Source organism: Mustela nigripes, chromosome 16 (genome assembly GCF_022355385.1).
Source record: "Mustela nigripes isolate SB6536 chromosome 16, MUSNIG.SB6536, whole genome shotgun sequence".
Taxonomy (NCBI): domain Eukaryota; kingdom Metazoa; phylum Chordata; class Mammalia; order Carnivora; family Mustelidae; genus Mustela; species Mustela nigripes.
The window spans coordinates 2648991-2676851 of NC_081572.1; the positions used below are offsets into that span (position 1 = coordinate 2648991).

General features: G+C 57.2%; 1 protein-coding gene across 4 annotated transcripts in view; it reads left to right on the top strand.

Moving 5' to 3' along the window:
* RBFOX3 (RNA binding fox-1 homolog 3) overlaps positions 1-27861 on the top strand; it is a 398328-nt gene that overhangs the window by 42635 nt on the left and 327832 nt on the right. The window contains exon 2 of one of the 4 annotated variants that reach the window (XM_059379600.1): positions 26118-26183. The exons of 2 other annotated variants lie outside the window; for them this stretch is intronic. The gene's annotated coding sequence lies outside the window, so the exon portion shown is untranslated. Of the gene's footprint in view, positions 1-26117; positions 26184-27675; positions 27791-27861 lie in introns of those variants that run through there. One more of the 4 variants, XM_059379598.1, reaches the window with a different exon arrangement.

Below are 27861 nucleotides of genomic sequence, written 5' to 3' on the forward strand. Positions count from 1 at the left end.
CCCCTGCAGCCTGTGTGCCCCAGCCCCAGCCCCCTGCAGCCTGTGTGCCCCGCCTGCGCCCTGCAGGCCCCCGCGGCCCCCGCACACCCAGTGGCGGCGGGAACGTGTGCTTAACTGGCTGACTAACCCAGGCCCCACAACGCAGCGCCAAATGGTTGCTCCAGTAAATTTCCAAATGTGTTCGGGGCTGACGGCTTTGTTTCCTTCCTGAGTGGGGAATAGGCTGAGCAGGGAAGCCTTAGCCCTGTTCTCGCGGCCCAAGTCGACCTGCTGCCACGCTGCCCGTTGCCCAGCCTCACCTCCGCCCCGGCTGGCCAAGGTCCTGGGGGGCCTCGGTCTGATGACCCCTGGGAGGAAGAGTCTGCCCCTGGCTGCCTCAGCCGGGTGTCTGCCCGGCTCCCTGACCCTCCTGATCCTTCCGTCCCCCGCGGGTTGGCAGGGTGCTGGGTGTTGGAGTTGTTCTTAGGGGCCCTGGACCTGCTGTCCTTCTATGAACGCTGTGGCCCCCCCGAATGAGGCCTCCAGGGGGGCGCCCAAGCCCATCAGCTCTCCATCTCCCCTGAGAGCGCCTCCCCACCCAGTACCCCAGCTTGTCTACCGGGGACGCCCACTGTCCCCTACTGTGGCCGCTGCCCTGGCTCCTGGCTTTTGTCAGCTCAGGAAGGGTCTGATTCAGGCTGTTTTGGTGTTTGGTTTGGTTTGGTTTTTCTTTTCTCTCAGACTGGAGGCTTTACAGTTATACTCAAGCCGAGTGTCCACTCCCTTGGGCAGCCCTTATGCCCGCTCCAGGTCGTTTCTGCCACTCCCTGTCCCAGCAGGCACCCCAGCCCTCCCCCGCGCCCACCCGCTTGCTGCTCTCCCCGGAGACCTTCCTCACAACCTGTTGTCTTCCAGCGCGGATGTTAAACAAAATGGGGGCCTGTCGGTGGCTGGAGCGGCTTCCCTTGGGACGCACCCCACCCCCACCCCCCAACCGCCTGATTTGCCGGTGTTTGCCATGAGCCCTTAGTTGTGGTTTTTAAACCTCCCTTCGGTCTGTGGCAGTGTTGACATCAGAGCCAGTGTGGTCCCATTCACAAAGAGAATCTCTCTGGATCCGTGCTCCTGCAATGGCCTTGAACTTGGCTGTGGCAGTGACAGTGCACCGGTGGACAGTGGCCGTGACCCCTCTCCGTGCCCTCGCTGCCTGCTGGGGCTGCCGCAGTCCCCAAGTGCTGACCCCTAAGGAACGACGTGAGGAGGGGCAAGCCCAGGTCAGACTCTGCTCTCTTCTGCATCTGCAGCGCCGCGCGTCTTGGGTCCCCTGGTCCCTGGGTAGGGGCGCGCCCACTGAGCAGAGGCCGGGAGTCAGGGTGCTGGGACCACGGGGTCTGGGTCAGAGCTGTGGTGCCAGGGCCCCCTCCCATCTCCGCAGAGGGTCCAGACGCGCGCACCGGGCTGGGCGCAGAGCGAGCCCCGGGCGCAGGGGCCTGGCTCCTGTTGCCCCAATGGCACTAACTGACGCCACAGCCATGGAAGGAGACGGATTCGCTGGGATGGCACCTCCGGCCGCTCATTTGTGTGCGGCATGCTTTTCAAATATTTTCTTATTTTGCTTTTTGCCAGTAAATACTTCGCCAGCCCTTTCTTGGTTGCTCTTATGTTTTCATGCTTGTGAAGACGTGTTAAATTAGCACGTGCCCTTTAAGCTGCCATTAATCCCGTATCTTCCCTGATTTGTGCACCGAATTCCCTCTCCGCGGCCCTCAGGACGCCTTCACAACTGCTGCTCCGGCGTCACTCACTGGTGCTGACCCGGCTGGTGCTGCCCCTGCGCCCCTGCAGGTCTCCCCCGGGCAGCGCCCCCTGGCCCAGGGGTCTCGCCTCCCCTTCTGCCTCCTCTGCGCCCGGTGCAGTTCCGGTCTGCTGTGCCTCGGGTCTCGATGTCCCTCCTGTGTTCATCGCTGTAGGTTCCATATCGGGCCCCACACGGGATGGGAGAGGGGGCAGGCGAGGGCACCACAGGGAAGAGTGGGCAGAAATGTGGGGAGAGCCTGCCTGGCCTCTGCAGGGTGCTGGCAGGGGTGAGACCTGGGGCAACCGCTTTCCCCCTCTGGTCCTCACCTTCCCCATCTGGAAAATACTGTGATTGTGGGATCCTTTCTTGCTCTGAAATTTTTTGTTTTGTTTTGTTTTTAAAGACTTTATTTATTTGTTTGACAGACAGAGATCACAAGCAGGCAGAGAGAGAGAGAGAGAGGAAGCAGGCTCCCTGCTGAGCAGAGAGCCTGATATGGGGCTCGATCCCAAGACCCCGAGATCATGACCCGAGTTGAAGCCAGAGGCCCAACCCACTGAGCCACCCAGGCACCCCCTTGCTCTGAAATTTTATGATTTTTCTAATTCTTCAACTCTGCGGGCATTTTTTTTTTTTTTTAATCTTCCTAATTGGGCCTGTTTGCACTGTTAGGATGTTGGGTTTTGGTGACATTGTGATAATTGGAGAGCCGGATGATACAATTATCATGGCTGTGATCCCACCACCACCGTCCACACCACCAGCAGCAGCTCCGAGTTCTTACCAAAGGCCAGGCAATGCGCTGAGTGTTTTATGCCTGTCATCCCAGGTGATTTTTACAGCAGCCTGTTGGGGAGGGGTATGGCTATCCCCTCCCCGTTTTTGAGACCAAACAAGTGAGACACAGAGAAAGTCCAAGATCTGCCTTGGGTCCCGCAGCCAGTAGTGGCAGATCTGGGCTCAGACTCCAGTCCTTCTAATACCGAAGCCTGTGCTCTAGGCACTGTGCCACGTGGGCTCTCTCTGTTTCACACAGGCTGGTCTCCTCTGCCCTTCGTGGTCAGTGGGTTAATGAGGGGGGCGCGGGCTTTGTGTCTGTGAGGATGCGTTCTGTCAGGATGCGTTCTGTCAGTCTGCAGTGATGTACTATGGGGATGTTCTTGACGTCTCTAAGCCCTGGTTTCTTGCCCTGAGAGTGATGGGAAACAAAACCCATCTCCCAGAGTTGACAAAATGGTGCTCATCAGGAGTCTAGTACAGTGCCTGGCTCAGATACGAGCTTTATAATTCCAACTGTTACATACCGCCGTGAAATTACCAGCCACTCCGTGCTTTCTGTGAACATTTACTGTTGACCTTTGACACGTCCAACCGTGTGCCGGGTTGCGAGGCATCCAGGGCCGAGGAAGGCAGACTCCCGGACTCTGGGCAGCCCCCCCCTCAGACTGTCAACCAAGGCCACACGGAAGGGTCAGGCTCGCACCCACGGGTGAAGGACCCTTGGGGCTGAGGGCAAGTGTGCAGAGAGAAGATTCGTAGCTTTGGGTATGTAGTCAGTAAAAGAGAATTAAAAATCAATGAATGAAGTATATGACTCAAACAGTTAGGAAAAGGACAAAAGAATAATAAGGTGAAGGAGAGAAGAAAGAAGGCATTAATGAAGTTAATAGATGATGAATGAGTCACAGAAGAGGAAATGAGGCTAATAAACAAAAAGCTTTTTTTTTTTTTTTTTTTTTTTAAATGAAGACCTGAACCAGCGAGGTTAGAAAGGAAGAAAGCACAAGAAACACAAAATAAGAAGTGGGAGAAATATAACTTACTAAAACTGACCAAGCTCCATGACAGAAGATTTTGAGCTACTCCCACACAGGACATCCGGGTGGCTTCCCAGGAGAATCGACCCACACCTTTGAAGAGCAGGTACTTCCAGTGCTAATTAAACTGTTCCACAGAAAATAAAAGGAAGGGAAACATCTATGTAATTTTCACAAAGTGAGAATGACAATGTTTTTCAGCCTGAAAAAGATGATACAAAAATAAAAGTGCACACCAGTCTCACTTACAAATACCAATGCAGAATTTGAAATAAAATATTAGCAAATAGAATCCAAGCATCTTGTGAAAATAATGATGCCCTATGTCCATTTGGAGTCTATTCCAGAACTCTCAGAATGGCTCCGTATTAAGAAATCTGCTTATGCAATCCATCATGTTAGTCAACATAGGGAGAATTATCCCATGACTATCTCTTGGGGGACTGAAAAGCCATTGGACAAAAGTTAACATCCATTCTTGGTAAACACTCAACAGGAATTAATAGATGCTTCCTTACCATGACTATATGCAATCATGTCCCAGACCCATTCTTTTTCCTAAGGTGGAAACAGTAAAGCAAGAACACAGCAGGGACCCTACCATCACCACGGCTGCAGTGTTTCATATCACAGCAGAAGCATCAGCCAATGCAATCAGACAAGAGAAATAAATCAGAAGACTAAATATTGAGAAATAGGGAGTAAAAGTATCACTCCTTCCTAGATGGTGTAATTGTGCTTGGGAAATCCCAGAGGATCAGTGAAAAAATATATATAATATAATAACAAATACAGAGGTGGTAGAAAAGGACCCTATTTATAAAAACAAAAATTCACTAAAATACCTAGGAATCAACTTAATAAAAAATGTTCAAAATGCATATGTGGAAAACATAACAGTGCTCTTGAGAGACATCCAAATGGAGCAGAGATTTGAAGCCGTTCATTCAGCAACTAATTCTTGAAGCCTTTCTGTATACTGGGTCCTCCTTGGGTTCTAGGGACACAGCCATGAGCAAAACAGAAATTCTGGCCTTTATGGAACTTACATTCTAGGCTTGGAAAGAAGCAAAAAATGAAATAAATAGTAAGACTGTATCATATTTTATTTTAAAGATTTTATTTATTTATTTGAGAGGGAGAGAGCGAGAGAGAGAGCATGAGAGGGGAGAAGGTCAGAGGGAGAAGCAGACTCCCCGTCTTGCCAGGAGCCCCACGCGGGACTCGATCCCAGGACTCCAGGATCATGACCTGAGCTGAAGGCAGTCACTTGACCCACTGAGCCACCCAAGTGTTCCACGTATTTTAGATAGTAGCAGTTCTTACAGCAAAACCTGCAGCCGGAGGTGCGTGGGGGGTGGGGGAGTTGCATTGTTAAGTTGGGGGAGGCACGGACGGCTTTGCTTAGACCTGATGATTGTAACGTGTAAGCTTCTTGCATCCCCCAGAATATACAGGCTTATAGTAAGAACTTGATAAGTTAATCTCTTTAAAATTTCAAATCTCAATGATTTGAATACTTGTTTTAATATGCCAGATTCTCTGGAATCTTGGCCTTCCAGAGTCTCCATTCTGCTACCCGCACACCGTTGTTTTCCAGAATGGAGACTCTCCTGAACTCTTTGTTATTGAGCAACGCGGTCTCTGTACCTGCATCACCAGCATCACCTGAGGGCTTGTGGAGAGTGCAAGTGTTTAAACCCCCCCCAGCTCTTCTGAATTGTGGAGTCTGCATTTTTGCAAGATTTTAGCATGCTTTGTGTGGACATTAAAGTTGAGAAGCATTTGCCTGCAGTCCCGGTTTTGCTAGTTTCTTTCTTACTCAGGGAAATCAGGAAATTGAACTGTCTCAGCTTCTCACAAAGTCAGGCTTCCCGACTGCTTGTGTGGCCCAGGCCCACATTCAGCCACCCATGGAGGACCAACACATGCAAAGATGTATTGGAAAACTCTAGAACTCCTCTGTTCAATATGGTAGCCAGTAGCCACATGTGACTATATAAATAAAATTAAATATTTAGTTGCTCACACTGGCCACACTTCAAGTGCTCAACAGCCACATGTGGTTTGTGGGTATCATATTGGATGGCAGGATAGTCCCTCCATTCCAGAAAGTTCCGTTGGGCAGCATGGATCTAGAATCTGCGGGGTATTAGATTTTGAGAGCTTTCGAATCGTCAAGTCCTGTCCTCAGGGCTCTGGATTCTGAGGGCCATTCCTTTCCTTTGATGTCAGTATCCACCTGTCTGTCCACTGGTCCATCTATCCAACTACTTAGTCATTCTGCCACGGATTGTGGCACGAAGTGCTATTTTAATAAATATTGATTGAATAAATCATGGTGCAAAATGTCTACCTGTCCTTAGCCTTAACCAGGATACCCAACATATAAGTGTCGTGTTTCTTTGCCATGGGGATGTGGACTTGCATTTGGAACTTTCTCCCCTGACCTCTGGGAGCCCAGCTTCCTGCTCGACTTTCCTGGGACTGAATCTGCTCATCCTGCCATTTCCTCCCCTGTCCAGCTGGTTAATAGACTCACACCCTAGGAAGAGGTCTGGCTCCAGGAAGCTGCCCCTCCTTTGAGAGTTGGCCCTACTGTTCGAGTTTTCCTGGGGATGCCCCTGGCCATGGGGTACCCCTTGAACCTCTTGTCTCCTGGACCCAGCTGATGTTTTGGTTCAGACCTGCCTGGCCTGTTTTTCCGGCATGAAGTTTTCCTAGTGTAGACCCAGGAGACAGAAGAGAAGGTCCGAGTGGATAAGGTGCTGCGGAGGCAGGTAAATGAGCGCTCTCGTGCACACCCAGCGTGGACAGTGTCAGGGCCCACATTCTGCTGTGGGGTTCATTTTCCACAGTGCGTGTGCGTGGTCTTCTCAGAACACTGGGGCTTTTTAGGCAAACTGCTTTATCTGTTATGTCACTGAGCCTGGAAAATTCTTACTTTTTCTGATGATTCAGCCCCTCTTATTTTAAAGTTAGCTCTGCTCCGGCAGAGGCTGTGCCCGCAGCTGTGCGGCCGCCTCATCTCTGCTATGTGCCGACGCTCACCTCCTCCTTCCTCCCAGGACCCCAGCCCCTCCCGAGGGGATGTCGCCTTCCCCTTTCCTTTCTCTGTCTCACCCCTTGGCTTCTGCCCCCAGCACAAGGACAGCCTCTGGCCCAACCTGCTGAGGCCCCCGCATGTCCCTGGGGGGCTCCCCGAGCCTCCCTCTGGGAAGGAGGCCAGAGTCACTGCCATGGCTAAACATGGACACAGTCACCATGATCTCCTTCAAGAGTCTCCTGCTGGATCTAATGCTGGTGTCAGATCACTCCCCAGTTTCCATGGAAACCTGAGTTCCCCCGCATCCCTCTCCTGGCTGGGGGATGCCTGGGGGTGCCTGGGGGCTCCCCCAGCCCTGGAGGAGTCTCTGTGTTCCAGCTTCCACCTGGCGGCCGGGCCTGTCCACCCTCACGACCTTCTGGAATCTCCCTGAGGACTTTGGAAGTAAGGCAAGCTGTGCCTGCTGGAACCCAGAGACGCTCGCGAGCCCCGGGGGCCTTCGGTTTCTGTCGCTTCTGGCCACCTCTTCTCAGCCCTCGTGGAAGGCAGGTGCAGAGTGGTCTGGAGGTCATCGGTGGGGAGAAGGGATGTCAGACAGTGTGTCACCCTGTCCTGAGCCTCAGTTTCTCTACCTGCACAACAGTGATAACGGCACTACCTCACGGCCTGGAGGGCAGGAAGAGTCAAGAGAATGCCAGAGCGCCCACAGTCAGCCCGTGTCTGTTCCTGCAACAATGATTATTGTCACCAGCAGGCTAATGATGGCTCTCGCTAGCTCACAGGGTTTTTATGAGGATAAAATGAAATGCCGCGAGGAAGCAGCCATATATTCATTTCGCAAATATTTGTTGAGCACCTACTGGTGCTGGGTCCTGACATGGGCACTGGGACACCATCAGTCCTTGGAAGAGATGCCCAAGGACATGTATGGATGTGAATAGGCTCCTCTCAAGCTTACGGGGGCCTGGGGGGCTTCGGGGTGCCGTGCTGGAAGGAGCCGGGTGTTCCCTACATTAGAGGAGGAGCTGGGGGCCAGCATCAGAGCCAATCAGGTCTCTTCCCCAACACCCCGGCATACCCATGGCTCCCGCCAGAGTCTGGGGACAGGCTTTGGGGGTGGTGACCGAGCCGTGACACTGGGCTGTGCAGGCCCTTGCAAGAGGGAAGGAAAGCCATTGTCACCGCGGCAGGATGCCCGTGTGGACCTGTGAGCTGTGGGAGTCGCAAACACACACCGGCCTTTCTTCTCTGGGAGAGTGTGGGAGAGGCTGGGGCACGGAATGGGAAAGCAGTGTGTCCCTGGGTGGGGGGGGTTGGCATTGGCCTCGGGTCCTGGCACTCTGGCTGCATTGGTCCTGGCACTCTGGCTACATTGGTGGCCAGCAGTGTCTGCTGCCAGTCAGGTGGGTCCTTCCAGGGCCGCCGCCAGCCCCGAGCGAGGATCTGCCATGGGAACCTGGTGCTTTATAAGATTTGAGGACGCACAAAGGAATATTCTGTGAGGCTGTGGACGGTTCAGACCAAAGTGAACAAGGAGAGAAGCTGGTTTTCCTCCAGGGGCAGGAAAGGTGGCCGACCCTGTGGGGCTTCTGTCGAATGACCCCCAGGCCACAGGCTGGGGCGCGAGCAGGTCTGGGAGCTTCCCTGGAGCCTCCCCAGAGTGTCGGGGATGCGGGGATGCTCTCAGAGCGGGCTGTGGGGCGGGGGTGCCCACTGCCCTCTGAGCCTCCCAAGCCTCCCGCCCGGCCTCCCCTCTGCCTTCCTCTGTTGGCCTGGTGCGTCGTGCAGTTGGTCGAACAGAACTTCGTTCTCTCCTTTTCTCCCAGGCCGTGTCCTCCGACAGCGAAGCACCCACATTCCCTGCCTGGGCTTGGGGCACCTGTTTGTTCTGGCAGGTGGACTGAGCCCCAGTTCCTAGGAGAAGGGACCAGAGAACTTGACCCGGGACTTGGCTCTTGGAGGTCCTTCCCGGGTCCTCCCCTCATTCCCTCCCCCAAGCAGCAGGTTTTGTTTTGTTTCTGTTTTTGTTTTTTTTGAAGATTCTATTTATTTGAGAGAGAGGGAAACGAGAGGGACGGAGGGAGGAGGGAGAAGCAGGCTCCGCACTGAGCAGGGAGCCTGACGTGGGCCTCCATCCCAGGACCCCGAGACCATGACCCACGCTGAAGGCAGACACTTCCCCAAGCTAGCACTCAGGTGCACCCAGCAGTAGATTTTTAATAGAAGGGTGAGTGGGAGGGATGCTGGCTCATGAGGTACTTTCACCTCTGAACTCCTGGGCAGCTGGGCCTCCTTTCCGTGTTTTGTCGTGGTTGTACCTCGCTGTCCATGGCGCGGCTGTCGGCCTGCTGGTGTCCCTAGCGGGGAGGGCGGTGCCCAGCATCCACCTTACCCTCTCAGCCTTGAGCAGGATGCCTGCCACATAGAGGGCCCCGGCCACGAGGGAGGGATAGCCAGGCAGCAGGTGAGAGATACGCCCTGCTTTTGGTGAGCCTTAGAGGGCATGGCAGGGTTACGGACAAGCCATCAATCATCCCTCTTTAGAAAGTCTTGGAACTCGGCGTCTGGACAGGACCACATCTGGGCGCTTGTGGAATCTCAGGGACACCGTTTCATCTCATAGAGTCTGTTTGACCGCGTCCTCAACAGGGACGGCCGTCATGTGGCCAGAAAGGGACTCTGAAAGATTCAGTAGGTCCTTGTACACGTGCCCTTTCTTTCCGGGGCCGCTGTCAAGCTCTCCCACACCTTCCTTGGAACTGTCCACCATGGGTTCACGTGGTGGGCTCCACAGTGGAACAGGTGGGAGCGTAGGTCCCGGAGATAAAAGCGTCCTAAAGTCTGGACCGCAGCGGAGACCTTCCCAGATCGACCTGCAGCCGCTCGGAGACGAGGCACTTCCCGTTGGTTATCCTGCACATCTGCAGAGCGCGGATCTATCCTAGTCGTGGCCCCAGAGGTCTGTGCGCAGTACACAAGCATGTGTGCCCACGTACACACGTGCAGTCTTTCCACCGAGCTACACGGGGATAGTCCAAGGGAACCTTCCGTTGGAACTTCCAAGGGAACTCCCACTGGGAGCCTCCGGAGACGGTGCAGTTAGCCGAGGGAGTGTGCGTGGGCGTCCAGAGCCTGAAGCGGACCCTTGGCGGTGGCTGGGTATGGGAGCCGGGACCTAGTGGTGAGGACACAGGGCAGCTGGGAACACAGGAAAGGGAACCGCAGTCTGAGCAGTGAGGCTGAACTGGATAATAGGTACAGACAGCTTCTCTTGGGGAACGAATTACAGATTTCCCTCGTTTCCACGATGGCGTCTGGGGGACAGCAGGCATTGGCGGAGGGACAGGGACGTGGGGGGCCTCTGGTTGGGAATGCTGGGCTGTGGGGAGTACGGAAAAGCTTAGGGGGCTGGTGCGTAGTCTTGGGGCAGTCCAGGTGGGCGGCTGTGCCCCTCTTACCCCACAAGGAGAGGCTCCTGTGAGCCTCCAGATGGGGCCCCTCCCTCTTCTCTGTTAGCAGGGCCACTCTGAAGGGAGGGGCGAGAGGACGGGCAGCTCCCCTCCAGCCCCGGGCCGCCTTCCTGGTGCTGAATCCCAGCACCTGTCCACAGGCCCATGTGGGAGCTCCGTGGCCAGGACTTGCCCCTGTGGGGACGTCTGTGCTTCTTTTCCAAAAATAAGAGATTGCAAAGATGGTCTGTGCCATGGAGGTGAAGAAAGCCAGGGCAGCCCCGTCTGCAACCTCCCTCATTTCCTGCCCTCAGGGCTCGCTACTGTTTTCTAGAACAAGAAGGAAAAGACTTTATTTGTAGGAGCCCCCCCCCCCCTTTTTTTGCCCTTAATGATGTGGTGGGTGGGAGTGGTAGCATGTTTTTATTTTATGTTATTTTTTATCCTGTGCCGCTCTGGGGGAGGGTGACAGTGAGTTTGGGGTGCGGCTGTGGGGGAAGGCGTTCTCTGGGAGAGGAACACTGAGCAGACGCTACACCCCCATGTCTAGAAGGTGGGGGGAGTCCGAGGCCGTGCTGCTCGGGGTGAGGGAGGACTGGAGTTATGTAAGAGCGGCGAGGGGGTGGCTGGGGGCGCGGACAGAGCCTCGGTGCCGGCTGACGCCCTCCTCTGGGCTCTCGAGGAAGGAGCCAGGTGTGGCCTGCTGGGAGCCGGGGGGCCGGGTGGTGCGGAGCAAGTGGGTGTGGGCACATCGGGTTGTGGGGCCAGCGGGAGGCACGGAGGGCGGAGGGCTCTGCAGGAGGAACAGACGCCGGGAAAGCCTTGGGAGGACGCCCCCTTTCCCTGCACGTCTCTCTTCTGCATCGTGCACATCTCAGCATGGCCCGCGGTGGCAGTGGAGGAGACAGACCTCCCGACTTCCCTGCCTCCTGCGCGGCTCCCTTCCCCGCCAGCTCTCATCGCCCCGTGGCCGTGGCCGCACTCAGTGAGGCCCCGAGCTTCCAGCACCGAAAGGGCAGATTCAGGTGCTGTCCCCTGGGACAGGAAGGTCTGACCCATGAGATGGGACAGTAACAGAGGCGGGTGATGTAGAAACGGACCGGCCGGCCAGGGGACAGCCTTGTCAGCGGCTGGAGCCACAGGGCGGGTGCAGCCCGAGCGTCCGTGGGCCTGACCTCCACCTTAGCATGCAGGAAGGAGCCTGAAAATGCTGGGCAGGGGTCAGGACGCTGCCTCAGCCCCTCTGTCCCATGGGGCTGTCCGTCTTCGGGTTTCATCCTTCTGGTGCCCCAGCCACGCCTCCCGGGCACGTTCTCAGGCTGGGCGGGCACCTCCATCTCTGTGGCTCGCCCTGTGGCCCCTGCTTGCCCCCCCCCGTCCCCCCAGACTCTGCCGGATCTCTCCCCGGCCGACCAGTCACTGGGAATTCTCACTGGGCCCTAGCCCAGCCCCATGCCACGCCGTGGGATCCCAGCCCTATGTGCACTGAGGAGCTAATGGGCTTTGTCCCCGGTGAGGCTGCGGCACCAGCCTGCCCGGCACTGCGACGGCTGCAGCCGGCTTACCTTGCCCCGTCTGCCCGTTCACTTCTTCCCTTGGAGGTCCCGGGTGGCAGGAGCTCTTGCTTCTGCACCGCGTGGGGCAGCCAGAGGAGAAGTCGGGTGGTGGGCTCCTGCTTGGTTCCAGGCTCTCTCCGTCACAAGGGGAATTCTACCCCCGAGGCCGGTAAACGACGTTTTGGTTTCCCAGTCCTCACTCATGTGTGTCCCTGGGGAGCCTGTCCACACCTCCCAGGGCCCTGGCGAGGACACGCAACACGTGAGCCGTGTGTGTAAGGTGCTTCGCGCCCGACACCTGTGGTGCTGGGGCAGCCGTGGCGGTGCCGATTTTCCGTGACGGCCTCATGCTGGCTTTGGAGAGTCTGTCGCTGTGAAGGTGGCAAAGATCAGGGCCTGTTTCCCTGCACCGGCGGGCTGCCACGGGAAGGGTTCTGCGTGGCCGCGTGGTCATCCTTCAGGCTTGGGGTGTCTGTAAACGATACAGCTGTGACACGAAAGAGTTCTGCGCCTGCCGTGCCGGAGTCCAGAGCCCCTGAGTCACTAGGCCCTGCGAGTGCACCCGCACAGGTGCCCTGCCAAGTATTATCCCGCCAGCCACTTCTGCTGTGGGTTACATATGGACAAGACAGCATTTTGGATATACTGGGTTACACAAAATATGTTATTAAAATCAATTTCACTGCCTTTTTTTTTTTTTTTTTTAACTTTTAAACTGTGGCTAGTAACAGTTAAAATGACCCACGTGGCTGGCATGGGATTTCTCTTGTGCAGGCTGGTGTGAGCCGGGGTCCCCCCCGATCTCTCCCAGCCTTGATTTCCTTCCTCAGGTGCCCCACACTGATGCTGCTGGAGCTGACGGCCTTCCTCCTGTTCAGCGTTCACAGTGCTAGGGAGCCCCTCTCCAGTGCAGACGGGGCAGCTCAGGAAGTCAGAGCAGCTGCCCTTGTGAGAGGTCCCAAGCTGTCTGTCTCCAAGTTGGTCCCAGCTAGACACCATTGGAGTTTTGGGGGAAACACCCTCTAGCTTTGTAAATATCCATTAAAAAAAATAAACGCATGATTTTGCCAGCCTTCACAAGGGAGCTTATAAAAGCCTCTCACAGAGAGGTCTTGAGCATTGTACACTAGGAAAAAAAAAAAGTGCAGGCACGGAGGGTTTGAAGGCAGCAGAGAACGTATTTTTGTTCCTGGAGAAAGAAATGCTAAGGCGCGTGGTGGCTCTGGAGGAAACCTGAGGCGGGGCCCACTGGGCGGACAGGCAGGATGTGCCACATGTGAGCCTCAGGGGGCCCTGGCTTGAGGGCAGAAGAGAGAGTGCAGGGAAGCCTGGGGAGCAAGCCCGAGCTTCTCCTGCAGAGCTGGAGCTCTGGGAGCCGACAACGGCCGGGCCGGGGGCCTTGGGGGCCGGGTTTTCTGCTGACGGGAGTGCAGGGCGGCTGTGGCTTTGCTGCACAGGGGCTCTGGGGTCCAGAGGGAGGACCCGCGTCCCCTGCGCGCTTCCTGGTGTCTGGAGGACCTGCAGCGCAGAGAGCAGAGCGGCTGCCTCGAGAGGCCGGGCCGACACCCTGCGCCCGGGGCCGAGGCCCAGGCGCCCAGGCGTCTGGCACACGGTGCAGGCTGGGCCCACCGGAAGACCCTCTTGTGTTTATTTTCCCATTTGGACACTGTTCTTCACTGCCTCTAACGCACTCCCCGTTAAGCTGCTAAATCACTCCGTTTATTTAGTGCGAGGGTTTCTGAGAGCTCATTTTTATCTTGGTGAAAGCCAGGCTTGCTCATGGGCACATAATGAAATTGCATAAATACACCCTTAGCTTAGAATCTAATTTATTTTTCCTGTTCATTATGGGGTAGAAGGCCATTATGAAATGTATAACTTTTTTTTTTTTTTTTTTCCCAGCGCTGGAATTGAAAGGCTGGGCTTCAGCTCTTTTTATTCTGATGATTTCGTCCTGATTCAATTTGAAGCCGGTTAGAGCTCAAACACGGCAACGTAATTGACAAAGATCAGTGTGGGTTGTAATGCTAATGTCTCGTCTGTGGCTTCCGCAAGCCTCGCAGGCGCACTGGGTTCAACAGCCATTCCCAGAGCCTACCTGGGCCTCGAGCAGAGGGCCCGGAACTTTCTGTGGCCAGTGGTCACATTCTCCGGCAGCAGACAAGGGCTGGCGCTCCAAAGTGGGGTCCACGTGGCACATGCTGAGTAGGAGGACAGGGGACACAACTGACCCCCAACCCAGAAAGGCTTAGGAATCCCTTCTCGAGCATCCCCCTGGCCGCTGCTTGTGCAGCAGGGGGCACCCAAGCTCTAGGAGCAGCCTGTGGCCCGGCCAGGGTGGCCCTGGCTCCAGCCTCCTGTCCTTGGCCCCGGTCGCCTCACTGTGACAGCCAAAGAATAATGGGGAATGAGGTCCAAGTGCAGGTAGTCTGCCTCTGGGAGCAATGGCTTGGGCTGCTCTGTATGAGGTTTGGTGCACTGTGTTCTGTGCTGGGGAAGAGGAAGACAGAAGGAGCTCCTGGCAGCTGGAGAAGGTCACAAGATGCTGACCTTGGCTAAGACATGGGGCGTGACCCTGCAGAGCAAACGGGCTAGAAGCTGGATGCCACACACCTTGAAGAGGGGGTGCCAGTCTCCTTCCATGGTGCACCTGGCGCTCTGCTCATTGATCTTCCTAAGTTTGCCGACGGCTTCCCATGTGCCCTGCGCTCACGTCTCCCCAGCAGGGCAAGTTTGGAGACATCCTGACTCTCAGGTGGGAACTGTACTGAACATCAGCATGTGCGGGTCGAAACGTGGTTCAGGTCAAAGACCGTTCTCTTAGAGGGTGGCCAGTGGCGATCAGAGCGGGCACCAGGAGCGCAACACCATCTCGGATGTGGCGGGCTCTCACGGCAGCTGGAGGAGAGGGCTTCCGGTTTGGTTTGAGAGATGCGGGGAGTCGCTCTTCCTTCCCCTGCCCTGTAATGAGGGTTGCCAGAGAAACCCGGGACACCCAGCTAGGTTTGGAATTTCAGATGAACAACAAAGAACTCTCCGTATGAGTATGGGCCAAATACCACCCAGGACATGCTTATATTAAAACAAACTGTTCTGAAATTCACACTGAACGGGGCATCCTGTGTGTTCGTTTGCTAAATCAGCCCTACCTGTAACAGCACGGGAGGCAGGCAGGCCTTATTTCACTGTCATTTTTGGAGTCATTTAAAAAATTCAGTCACATGGATTATAAAAGCCTTGACTTATTCATTGTATTAGTTCTTCCAAGACAGAAGCTTCTAAAGTGAAATGAACAGCCCGCTTGGCTTGTCCCCAGATCCAGCTCCTGGGGTGACCTCCAGCCTCTGCTAACGGACGGAGGTGCCCCTCCTGGCCCTTCCCCTTTGGTCACGCTGCACGCTCGTGCGTGTGCACGCGTGTTGTTCCCGGTACTTTCGGCCTTTCTGGAGGAAATCCCAGGTAGAAGTATCGGGACAAAAGGTACGTAGATCTTAAATGTTAACAACTACAGCTGGGTCACTTTACGAGGTTGGCAGAATCTGCTGACCTCTCTGTCCGGCGTGGGAGTCCTTCATGCCGCGCCCACGCTGATGTTGCTTATTATTATTTCTTAAAAGGTTTGATCATTTGGATTTCGACTCCTGTGGACTGTCTGCTCATCTCCTTTGTGTTGTGGTGGACTCTGTTCTCGCTCACCTCCGGGTGGTTTTGACATGTGGGCCACGCGATAGTTGTGCTTTGAATATTGAGTACCGTCTTGGGTCTTCAAACATGGTGAAGCTTGTAGGTGGGGAGCCGAAGCCTCTTGGCCCAAGCCTCATCCCATGAGTGTCCCCGTGGGGCCATCTCTGGGGACATCACACTTCATCTCTGTTATCGCCGTGACACTAGCAGAAAGCCTCTGCCTCCCAGCAGACCCGGCCCGGCTCCCATCTTGTCATGTTTGAGGGACATGCCTCGTCCTTGGCAGAGCAGACAGGAGTCCCGTGGGATGTTCTTGGCTTCTGGTTCCTCACTCTTCCCACTTCTGTATGTGCCACCTGGGGGTCTCTCCCCCGGAGAACAGTATGACAAGGTCCAGGTGACTACAGTATAATGTCAGAACTATCTCAGACATCTTCCCTGAGACCTTAGTCTGCCAGGTGCCATGACAGAAGTTCTAGAGGCTGGAAGTCTGAGGTCAAGGGGGGAAGCATCTGTCTGGCTCGCGGACCAGTGTTGGCTGGCTGGGTCCTCGCGTGGTGGAGGGAGCCTGCACTCTGGTATCTCACCTTACAAGGGCACGAATCCCACCTGGGGCAGGGGCCTGTCCTCACGACCTCATCTAACCTGATCACCTTCCTAAGTGCTGTCTCCAAGTACCCGCACACTGGGAGTCAGAGCTCTACCACGTGAACCTGGGTGGGGGGTAGCGGTCAGCCCTTCAGAGCTTTGACGCTGTTTCCTTCCGAAGACATCACGAGCCCCGGGGAGCTCTCTTTTGAGTGTCATGTCCTGAAATCAGAGGACATTCTCTGTTTTTTTGATATTGCAGGATTTGGATTAAAAAGGAAAAAAAGGTTTTTTTTTTTTTTTACATCATACTTTTCTGTAATCGTATAGCTGATTTGTTTACCGAGGACGTTTTCCTATTTAGTGCTTAATTGCAACGTTCCGTGTTGTAAAATTTCTCTCTCCTGTGCTCAGCTGGCTATTCTTTGGCTAATTCAGCTATTAAAAAATGATGTTGTAGAGAGATACTTAGTGATTTGGTAGGAGACACAGTTAAATGGAAAAAAGTTACAAAACGGAATGTACAGTATGATCCCACTTGGTACCAAAAATATATATTCTATGCATAGGAAAGTCTGGGAGGGTATATATGCTGAAAATGTTAACAGGAGTTATTTTGGGTTAGTGGGATTATGGGTTATTTTAAATTTTCTTCTTTTTGCATATGTGTAGTTTCTAAATTTTCTGCAGTAAATATGTATTACTTTTATAATAAGGACAAAATTATAACCACGGATCTTGCCAAGGGCTTCTCAGACTCCCTGACCAGAGAGGGAGTGTGGGGGGGAAGCCCTCCCTGTACTCTTCGGGTCCCATGCTTACCCTGGGGTCCCCTGGGGCCATACACCCAGAGCTGCCGTTTGCCTGGGACCCCGGGCTGGGCGGAGCTGAAGCTGGTTTTCTCTAGTGTGGAAGTGACCCCAGACCCCTTCCTGGCAGGTAGGTTTATGATTCTGTGCGTCTAGTCCTCCCCAGTCCATGCCAATGGGAGAGCTGTGGGCGTGTCTGGAAGGGCATGGCCTCAGGGGTCCCGGGGTGCCTGGGGCGTGGCCTGAGCTATCCAGGGGCGTGCCCAGGGGCGTGGCCTCGGGAGGATGTGGGGAGCTTGGACAAGGTCTGTTTCCAGCTGCTGGGAGGGGGGCTTGGTTTCTGGCCCCCACCAGTGGGTGGGGACGGTGGGGAGGACGGAGAGCTCAGCTCGGTCGGCCCCGTCCTGAGGTTGTCCTACAAGGGAAACAAAGGGCAGAGGCCGTGCGGTAGAGGAGGGGTAGCGTGGCCTGGTGGCACCCCAGCTCCCCCACCGACTGTTTCTTAGCTGCCCCTCTGAGCCTCAGCCTCCATCATCTGGAAAAGGCAGGGGATGCTGTGAAAATAATATGAGGAGGGTCAGGTGTCTCGCGTGGGGCATGAAACATGTCCCGTGCTGAGCCCAAATCCATCCTCCTTGAGGAACGTGTGATCTGGTTGGGGACCCCCAAAGTGTACACCCGTGGGGCCCACAGGTAGAACTTCTGTGCGTCAGGGGACATTCAGCTCGAGTGCCCAGAGCTGTTTCAGTAGGAGTCACCCTTTCCCGAGAAACACACGCGTTTTTGACAGTTACTTGATGGAAGAAAGCTGGAAGCAGGATGGGCTCCTGCAGCCTTGCTGTGTCCCAGGGTTCCAGGTTACCATGCGGGTGGTTTGACAGTAGCCACCTCTGGAGAGGGCAGCAAAGCCGTGACTGTGTGCCCTGTACCCCCTTTCCAGCATCACAGGATGGGGGACAGAGGCCAGGGCCCCACGGTTATTCCCAGCTGGTCTGCCCTGTAGGGGTGGTCCAGGAGGAGAATCTGTTCTGTCCTGAAAGTGTGGGCCTCCGTCCCTGACCCAGGCCACCTTCCTCCCGATGGCCCCCCAGAGGTAGTCTGCTCCCCAGTCCGCTGGCTTTGGACTCGGGTCTGCCCACTCCTGTCCACGTGTGCAGGGCCAGCACCATCCCAGCCTCCCCGCCTGAGCTTTGCCCCTGTTTCTGTCCTGCGTCGAGAGGCGGTCTTCCCACACCGAGGCCGCTTGTGCTGAGCGAAATCGGGCGCGGTCTATGGAAGTGCCGGAGCGGGCACTGTAGCCTTTACCTCGGCTCTGCCCGGCTTCCGGAGACTCGGGCCCTGATACAGCAAAGCCCGGCCGTGATCGCTCAGAGCACATGAGGACCCGCTTGAAGGGGTGTTCGCTCACGCGGGGGGGGGGGGGGGGGGGGGGGGGGCGCGGGCGGCCGAGCAGCCGGCCAGCGTCTCTGAGAGCAAGGTGAATCGCTGAGAACATGATGGGATTTACAGAAACTGGTTTGACACAAATTTTCAGGAATCCATCTGGGCTCCATGAGAGGTAGAGCTAGTCCCTTTTCTGGATTCCCGGGAAGCTTATGTTCCGGGGAAACTGGTGTATCGGCTGCCAAAAGGGGCTTTATTTTTAGCCAAATGTGAGAAAGGGAAGGGGGGGCACACGGGTGGGGGCCGAGGTCCCCTTGGTGGGGGTGCTGGTGGAGGGAGTGGTGAAAGGGCTGGCCCTCGGGGCTGGGGTCAGGACTGGCCTCGGGCCTGTTACCTTTTTACTTTTGGGAAAGACGTTCCCTTCCGCGAGCTCCTGCGTGGGCTGGGATGTGCTGGTGCGGCCCCCGGTGGGTCTTCCCGACTCCTCCCCCAGCCCGTGCCAGGCTGAGCCCCGAAGCAGCCAGCCGTCACGCGCTCTAGATTTGCAGGATGCTTGTCCTTCCCTGGTTGCTTCAAAGTGCGGCAGCTGTGGCGCGGGATGCCGAGGCTGGTGCGGGGCCTGGTGGCCGCCAGCCCCGCGGCCCCACCTGCTCCCGGTGCCTCCCTCCTCCGCGCCCACTGCGGCTTCCTCACCCCCCCTTGCCCTCCCCTGACCCCTTAGCAGGGTGCCTAGCTGGCAGCATGAAGCCCCTTCCCCTAGATGAAGGCACAGACTGCTGGGGACTGAGAGATAGGGTCTGGGGTCTTGGAAATGACCGTGGTGCTTCTCTGTGCGTCACCTGTGGGGAACATGCTGGTTCTTCCTCTCCGCAAGAGCCTAAGTCCTGCTCCCCTCCCGGCCCAGCTCCCCACCAAACCCCCTTGCTGCTTGGAGTCTGCCCCTGAGAATGGACCCTCTTTTGAAATGCAGATGTCCTTAGGGGAGCTGCTCCCCAAGCTCAGAAAGGCCCCAACCTCTGTGGCCCCCTGACCTTTGCACACACCTCACTAGGGTGCGCTGTGCTATAACTGCCTACCTGGACATTATACCCTGAGGGTTATGTCTGAAGCCCCGGGGCGCACACAGGCCAGCACGGAATGGTTACGTGAAGGAGTGAGCCCCTGGGACAGACCACCATCCACCCTCGTCTCTCCTGCCCCGGCTTGCAGGAATGACCTGCAGGGCTGGCTTGCCTCTTGGTGCTGAATTTCATGGGTAGGGTTCCATCACAACCTAAAATAAAATATTGGCAACTCAGGCCCAGGTGAGTGAGTGCTACGTGCCAGGCTGAGGCATGAAGCGGGGTAAGGCAGGGTTGGTTCCTGCCCATGGGCATTTCATAGTCTGCTGTGGGGCTGGACCCGTCCACGGCGCTGGGACGGTGAGTGTGCGGGGCTGTGTTCACAGCGAGCGGAGGGCTGGGGTGGCGACAGGGTGAGGCATATGGCGTGGGGAGCTGCCACCTGCCCCTCCTCTGAAGCAGGCACACCGAGCAGTGGCTTGTCTCAGCCCCCCACCCCACCCCGTGGCAGGAGGGGCCGCTGGCCGTCTTGATGCACAAGACCCAAGGGCCGAGGGGCCGGACTCGGCCCCGCACCCCTGCCCTTTGCAGACGGAGGGCCATGGACAGCTGAGTGGGATTTGGTGAATAGGTCGAGGCCGGCTCTGTGGATGGGACCATGGGGTGCCCAGAGCAAGAGCCCGAGGGGCAGGGGTCCCCGGCTGGGTGTTGACCAGTCACCCTTGTTGGCTGCTTGGAGAATTGGTTGTACGTGTCAGTTTCCCTAACTTTGGTCTTCATTTCAGGGTGTTCTGGTTACTTGTGTCTTTTTTTTTTTTTTTTTTAAAGATTCTATTTATTTCACAGAGAGAGAGAGAGAGTTGGGGGAGGGGCAGAGGGAGAAGCTTACTCCCCGCTGAGCAGAGAGCCTGACTGGGACTCCATCCAGGACCCTGAGAGCATGGCCTGAGCTGAAGGCCGACCCTTAACTGAGTGAGCCCCCCAGGCGCCCCGGCCATTTGGACTTTTATCTTTATTCAGGAATTCTCTTCGTTTGGCTTCCTGTCCTGAATCACATTAGGAGCGTTCCGCCGCTGCCTGGTGCGTTCCCTCCCCGGGATCACAGGTGAGTCGGGCGCTCAGGGCCGGCGCCTCCCCTAGCTTGGCCTCCTGGGCTGGCCAAGTGCCCTGACTTCGCCGCTGAAGTTTCTCTCCGGGGTGGGTAGCAGATGCGGCTGGTCTGTTCCTCCTCTCTGTGGGGTGCGTGCAGTCTTGGGCTCCCGTTACAAAAACCCCCTCCCTGGGCTTTGTTCCAGTTCAGTCTCACTCCTGTGCGGTCAGGATGTTCAGAGTAGGGCTTTGCAAGCCTCCTGTCAAGGGCCAGGTAGTCCGTCTTTGAGGGCCAGAGGGTCTGTGTCATGGCAACGGCCCTCGGATGTGGGCAGGAAAGCTGTCACAGATCAGACATAAAGAACGAATACGGCTGAGCTCCAGCAACACGGTTTGCAGAAACAGGTGGTGAGCTGGGTTTAGCACCCATCTGTGGCTCGCTGCCCTGTTCCAGAGTCGCCAGGGATGCCGTCTCCCCTCTGTTGGGGATGAACTGTGTCCTGCCGCTCGGTTTCTTTCTCCCTCTTCCCTGCACCAGGAATGCCCCTGGGTGTCCCCCAGCATCTCCTGCAGGGGTGTCTGAAGGTCTGGTTCACCATCTCTGATGCGAGGTCCCTCTTCTTGCACAGACTTGGGTCCTCCACTGAGTTGGTGGCCACTTGCCTCCCCTGACCTTACACCAAGCCCCCACCTCCCTTTCTCGGGCCACCTTGGTGCCCACTGCCCTGTGCATTTTTGCGTCGGCCACCTCCGGCACTGGGCACCTCGCTGGTGGCCGGCTGGGCCGCCCCCGCTCCCACTGGGCACCTGAGCCTCTCTTGCGAGCAGAGAGCTGGTGTCGTGACTGTTGGAAGAGTAGGTTCGAAGTGACCGCTCTCCGGCTTCTCTTCCCCTCTTACCGGGGGTCGGACTTTGCTTCCCGAACCTCAGGGCTGCCTGGGGGCTGCCTGGGAGCCAGGTGATGAGACAGGAAGGGGCAGACCCCTGTTGGGCTTTGCGGCATCTTGTCAAAATAAAAAGAAAATGGGCTTTTTTTTTTTTTTTCTTTAAGGCTTTTTATTCTGAAATAACTGTAGACTCAGAGGAAACATCCATGTCTAAGATCCTGGGCGTGCCCTTCACGGGACTGAGAGTGAGCCTCGTAGGCAGGAGTGTCCGTGGGGCTCCCATGAGGTCTGGGAAGCAGGAGGCCGGGGTTGGCCTGAGTGACGCGCTCACGCCCACGTGCACCTGCTCACGGTGCTACCTGAGTCCGCGCACCCGCCTTCATCCTTCCAGGTTCCCATTGAGCACCTGCCCCGAGGCCCAGGGGACTGAGGGCGCAGTGGAAATAGACCCCCTCCCCGTCCCTATAAAGGCACAGGTGGGAAGGAGAGGTGCTGGGGACGTCACCCTGTGTGTAGCAGGGGACAGAGCCCATGGCGGGGAGGTGTCGGGAGGACCCCCTCCTTCTGAAACCTCAGGAGGAGAAGCCTGCTTGCCCCTCTGGCTCCTTGGGGCTGCCGGCAGTCTGGGGGGCCCCAGGGCTCGAGGCCGCCTCACTCCATCTCCTCCCTGTGTGTCTGTGTGTCCTCTCCCTGCTTGTCAGGACACCGTCCTAGTGGATCGGATGCCCACCCTACCCCAACATGACCTCCTTTAAAGTTATATCTTATTTGCAAAGACTCTGTTTTTATTATTTATTTTTTTAAAAGATTTTATTTATTTATCTGATAGAGATCACAAGCAGGCAGAGAGACAGGCAGAGAGAGAGGAGGAAGCAGGCTCCCCGCTGAGCAGAGAGCCCGATGTGGGGCTCGATCCCAGGACCCTGGGATCATGACCTGAGCCGAAGGCAGAGGCTTTAACCCACTGAGTCACCCAGCTACCCCAAGACTCTGTTTTTAAATAAGGTTGGATTCGAAGGTACTGGGAGTTAGGACTTCATCATATCTTTTTTTTTTTGTAAGTTGGGGAGAAGACACAGTTCAACCTGAAGCAGACACTGAGCAGGCAGAAGTGGGGACAGGATTCTGTGTGTCGCTCAGCTGGGACCCCCGCCCTGCACCACCTCCCCGGAGCCCCCTGGCCCGGTGGCGCGAGGTGCTGCCTGAGGCAGGCACTGTCTCTATGATCGCGGCTGCCAGCACTCCAGGACCAACTGGGTTTGCAAAAATAAAGTGGTATCATCTGCTGCATGTACCGCTTCCCCTAAAACAGGTTATTAAGGGGAAGTGGGGAACATGCAAGCAGATGGAGGAGTCCTAGATCGCCATAAGGTGCCATTCGCATGGCTCAGAGGCTCTGTGGTGGCAGTGGCGTACAGAAATGCACATACGTAAGCCCTGGGTTGGGAAACAGAGGCACACTGATCCACCACGGAAATAGATGTGAGAGGGACTGGGCTGGGGGGAGGGGCAGGGGGTGAGGAGAGGACGAAAATGCAGATCTGGTGGCCCGGCAGCCCCACCAGGCTCAGGTGTGCCGCTGCCCTCCCCGTGGTGTCCCGCCTCGCCTTCGGACCTCAGGGCTGGTGGGTTCTGTAGTCCGCGATGGCAGGATGGGTGTTCCCAGAAGACCTGGCTTTTCGTCCCTCTCCCAGAAGGGCAGTTGCGTGGAAAGAAGAGAGAAGAAAAAGAAGATCACTGTTGCCAGCAAGCTGGCTTCCTGGTCCTGGCGGGAAGGACGTGGTGGGAGCCCTCCGAGTCCCCAGGTGCAGATGGGGGCCCGAGAAGAGGGGCTGACCCGGGCACAGAGCGAACCGGGCGCGGGGCTGGGAAGAGACACGGTCCTGCAGGGGAGGAGAGGGCAGGCTCAGGATGCACAGGGCCGTGGCTGGGGAGGGGGATTCCTGATCTTGGGGTGGGCAGGCACCTGTGAGTCTGCCCGTGGTGGGTCCCCCTGTGCCCGAGGCCTTGCTGTGGCTGCAGTGCTCCGGCCGGAGGGGCTAGGCTGGCATCACACGGAGTGAGGCCCTGTGTGCGCAGAGCCCTCTGCGGGGAACAAGGCATGCTCGCTTCCCCAGGACCGTGACCGTTTGCATCATACGTGCGGGGCAGCAGAGCCCTGGAAGGAGGCGGTGTTTGTTTTGTGTGCAGCCGCCAGGCCTGGCTGAGCCGCGGCAGAACCAGCCCCAGCCTCCCCTTCCTCCCACCTCTGCCGGCGGCCCCGCCGCGACCAGCCTCCACTCTCTGCAGGTCACACACTTATTTTGTGAGCCAGTTTCGTAGTGGTGCTGGGGGCTGCCTCCCGGCGGGCGTCTAGGCCACTCTCCTGTCATCGTGCGGTCCGTGCCTGGCCATGGTGCCCGTGTAACTCCTGGGGCTTAATCCCCAGGGAAGGTGACAGACTACGGCTGACCGTCCTGGCGTCCCCTTCCTTGGGGAAGGCAGTCCCTTGGCTCCATGCCACAGTCCGGTGTCATGGACACGGCTGGCCTCATCACCAGCCCTGTGAGTGCCGCCCCTCCCCCCTGACTGAGGCGGCTGCTCACCTCCATGGGGACACGCTCCCCTTCGTGGCACCGAGCTGTGGCTAAAGGCACTGCCGGGGGCTGCACTCCCCTGCTTCCCTGCTCCCAGGGCTCATTCTGAGGGACTGTGGGTGGCCGTGATGCCTGTCACTTCCGGGGAAGGGGTTGGTTGTGGTGCAGGGGGGGAGGTGCAGCCCTGTGCCTGGCAGTGACTGAAGGATGCTGGGAGCCACAAGACGCCAGAGCCCTGGCCTGGAGGCAGCCGTGGCCTCAGTTCCTGTGTGGAGGCCAGCCTTCGAGCGTGGCCACCTTGATTGACATGAGGTGCGAAGGCCGATGTTTCAGCAGCTGCGGTGGCCTAATGAGTCCAGCACTCCTTGGGCTTCTCTTCCAGCTGCAGGTCAGCAAAGTCCATCCCGAGTGGGGGACAGACCCAGTGTTTTACCAGTTATCTCAAGAGATTGTGTCAAAAGTCCAAGTAAAAATGAGTCTTTAGCTCTTGATTTGAAATTTATACACTCAGGGTGTATACTCAGACAAGAAAAGAGATTCGCATTATAAAAATCCAAGCTTGGAAAATCGATAATGATTGAGATGATAATGCACTTCCCACAGAAGCCCAGCCAAGTGCCTCTAGACACGAAGCTGCCGGCAGACACGAGAGCTTTTCAGCTGACACGTGTGACGTGAGGCACGGCAGAGGCGTGGGCGGTCGTGTCCTGTTGGTGAGGGAGTGCGGCTGAGCTCCACGGGTCAGGGCCCTCCGGCGAGGCTGGGGTCGCAGTCCTAGAGATGAGGACAGCGGTCTTACTCCCTTTCTGGTCAACTCATCTGGAACTTGGCGAATTTGAGTCAGCATGACCTGGGGCCGTGGAGCGTGGTGGGGGTCCTGGCGTCCAGCTCCCTGGGTAGGCGGTGGCCCAATAGCTCCTGCCACCTGACGTCCCGGCCCTCAGCTCTGTGGCTGCGTCACCCACTGGAGGGTGATCTAGCCCCCCGTCCCCAGGAATGTCTGGCAGTGCCTGGAGACATCTTCAGTGGTTGTGGCTTAGAGGATGGTGGTGGCACTCTGGCACCTTGAGGGCAGAGGTCAGGGATACTCCCCCTTACGGTGCCCAGGACAGGCCCTGCCATTTGGGATCCCCAAATGCCCATCGTGCTGAGGTTGAGAAACCCTGACTTGCAGGGGCGCCCGGTGAGGTGGATGAGGCCCTTTCCGTGCTTAGCCACCAGGAGACCACTCCTGAGGCCCCGTGGCAGGTGCTTGTGTGATGGTAAGCGGTGGGCGGGAATCCTGGTCATCCCTGTCCATGTAGACCCTGAGCACGTGGCGCCTGGGGGTACTGTGTGTGGGGGGCTGTCTGCTGTGAGGCACCAGGCAAACGGGCTGCCCTCACACGGCTCCCCCCGCAGAGGTGGTCACCTCCAGAAGTGCCGCTGCCCTGTGTTTGCTCCGCATCGCGTCCCCCATGCGTCCCCCATGCCGCTGGGGCTGGGCAGCGCCTTTCCCCAGCTGAAGTGGATGTCTGGGGAGGGGGCTGTGGCTGCACGTTCCTGGGATGTCACCCCACGGAAATCCAGGGAAGTCCCCTGTGCTGGCCCTGAGAACGAAGGTGCTTTGTTGTCGTGTCTGGGAGGCTGAGGTGCCGGGCTCGGGCTCGGGGAGGCTCCATCCGATTCGTGCCGGCCTCATTGCGAGACCGGCTGTAAATCCCGGTTCTAGGGAACTGGCTCGGGACCCACAGTTTGTCTGCCGCGTGTTGACGACCCTGCCCGAACGTCGCTGTACACAGTCCATCCTGTCACAGTCCCTTTTATCCAGATGGAGAGCAGAACCGTTGTATCAGCCCAGAACTGGGATCCTGAGTCCCCCTCCCTGGGAAAGGGGTGGGAGGCCCCTGATCGCGGAATGGGGGTCTGGAGATCATTCAGTCCAACTCCCCTGTTTAACGGTGGGGAAACTGAGGCCCAGAAGGGAAAAGCATCAAGGGAATCAGAAGAGCAGGACTCAAGTCCCAGGCTTCTGTCTCCTAAGACAGCGCCTCTGTGCCCAAGGGGTGCAGCCCTGTGACCCCTCAGGTGTACCTGGCTGTTTGTTCGGTGACCCTGAAGCCAGGAGGGGAGCGGAAGGTGGGGCTGCGGAGACCGTGGGAGCCGAGCGGCGCAGGTGCTGGCCTCGCATTGCCCCTTCCCAGACGAAGGGCAGTCCGCAAGCGGCAGGGGCTCGGACAGCCTGACTCGGATCACGTGCCTTTCCTCAGTCGTGTTTGGTCCGTGCTGTCCGGGCCCCACTGGCAGGCCGCTGTCTCCTCCGGGTCGTGCTCCCGGCATCTGGGCCTCAGCCTGGGACTCAGTGGCTCCCGATCGAATGAGTAAGTGCTTTCCTTGGTCACCTCTCTCTCATCAGCTGTTGGGGACACCGGACTCTGGAGAGACCAAGTCAGTGATGAGAACAACGGCCTCTTGCTAAGATGTAAGTGACTGAGTGTGACCAACCCCCAATTCTTACGGTGCGGTCATAACCCCAGGGTGATGATATTGGGAGGTGAGAGGTCACCTCCCATTGGGGCTAGCGTCCTTATGAAAGGGACCCCGGAGAGCTCCCTCGCCCCTCCACCCCCGTGAGGACTCAGCGAGAACAGGGCCGGCGGTGCACTCTGGCGAGGGCCAGTGAACACGCTGGACCCCAGCAGGGGTCCCTGGTGACACTTCCTGACACGCTTGAACACATTTAAACTTAGAGAAAATTGGGCCAAAATACACGCAACCTAAAACTGGCTCTGTCCACCGTTGCCGGTGCACAGTCCAGTGGCCTCAAGCACATTGCGTCGCTGTGCGACCATCACGCCCAGAACCTTGTCATCGTCCCAAACTGAGACTCTGCTCCCCATTAAACACCAGCTCCTCATCCCTCCCCCGGCCCCCAGCACCCCCCATCCTACTTCCTGCCTCTCTGAATCTGACGACTCTAAGGGTCTCGTGTAAGTGGCCTCCTAGAGCGTTTGCCCAGCCGACGTCCCTCAGCGTCACGTCCTCAAGGCCCGCCTGTGCGGGAGCGGGTGTCAGAGCTCTGTTTAGGGCTGGCACCATCCGTCGTGGGGGCCTCCTTTCCCTGTCAGTGGACACAGCCCTCTTGCTCCTCTCGGCCACCGGGAAGAACGCTGCTATGAACACGGGACCTAAACATCTCGAGATCCGACTTCGGTTATTTTGGGTCTGTACCCAGCAGTGGAAGTGCTGGATGAAACGCTTACACTTTCTGTTACGATCTGTTACTTCCATGTCTGGGAATCGGTTACTGCAGGATGCGGGGGACACAGAGATAGGACGCCGCTCTGCCCCCCATTCCCGTAGCCCCGGAGGGGTGAAGCTGCGGCCCCTGGGTGTCTCTCCTCGGTCCCCTCCGACATCCGAGTCTGGGTTCCATCTCTGTCCGCGAGATGCGTGCAGCGGGAAGTCTCTGGCCCTGACGTCCTACCTTACCGGGGGGAGGGGTTTAAGGAACACAGTCTCCCCGGGATGAGGGAGCGGAGGTGCCACCGGCAGCCTTGCTTCTCCCTGCTCTTCCCGCCCCCATCGCTGGCTCAGACGGTCTCTGAGCGCTTTCTGTCAGTCACTCTGGGGGGCGGGGCAGGGGCAGGGGCACGGAACTGTGTTAGAGACAGTTCTTGGCCTCAAGCAGCTCAGAGTTTAATGCAAGAGAACACGCATGCCCAGGAAGTAATGCCGGGGGATGCTGGCAGGGGCGGGGGTGCACCGAGGGGAGCTGGGGAGCTGCTGGGGCTTCTGGGAGCAGGTGGGCCCTGGCTGTGTGAGCAGGGCTCGTCCAAGGTTCTCAGGACCAAGGGGACGGTCACTCAAGAAGCTCGTTACATAACATGGCCCTCCCTTTGGGTAAACTCCAACCGATGGTGCTCTCTTGCCTGTAGCTGGGCTCCAGCATCCCTGAGGCGAACCCCAGTACCTCTCGGGAAGGTGGGGTGTGTGTCTGGGTGGGATGACCTGACTTCAAGATGACAGAAGAGCTCTTAAGGGACCGAAATGCATCCTGAGAACAGCTGGGGGACAGACAGATCAAAGGTAACTTGCGGGGTGTCTCAGCCGGTGCCGGCCGCTGCAACAGGAGTACGGGAGACGGGGCAGCTAGGGCA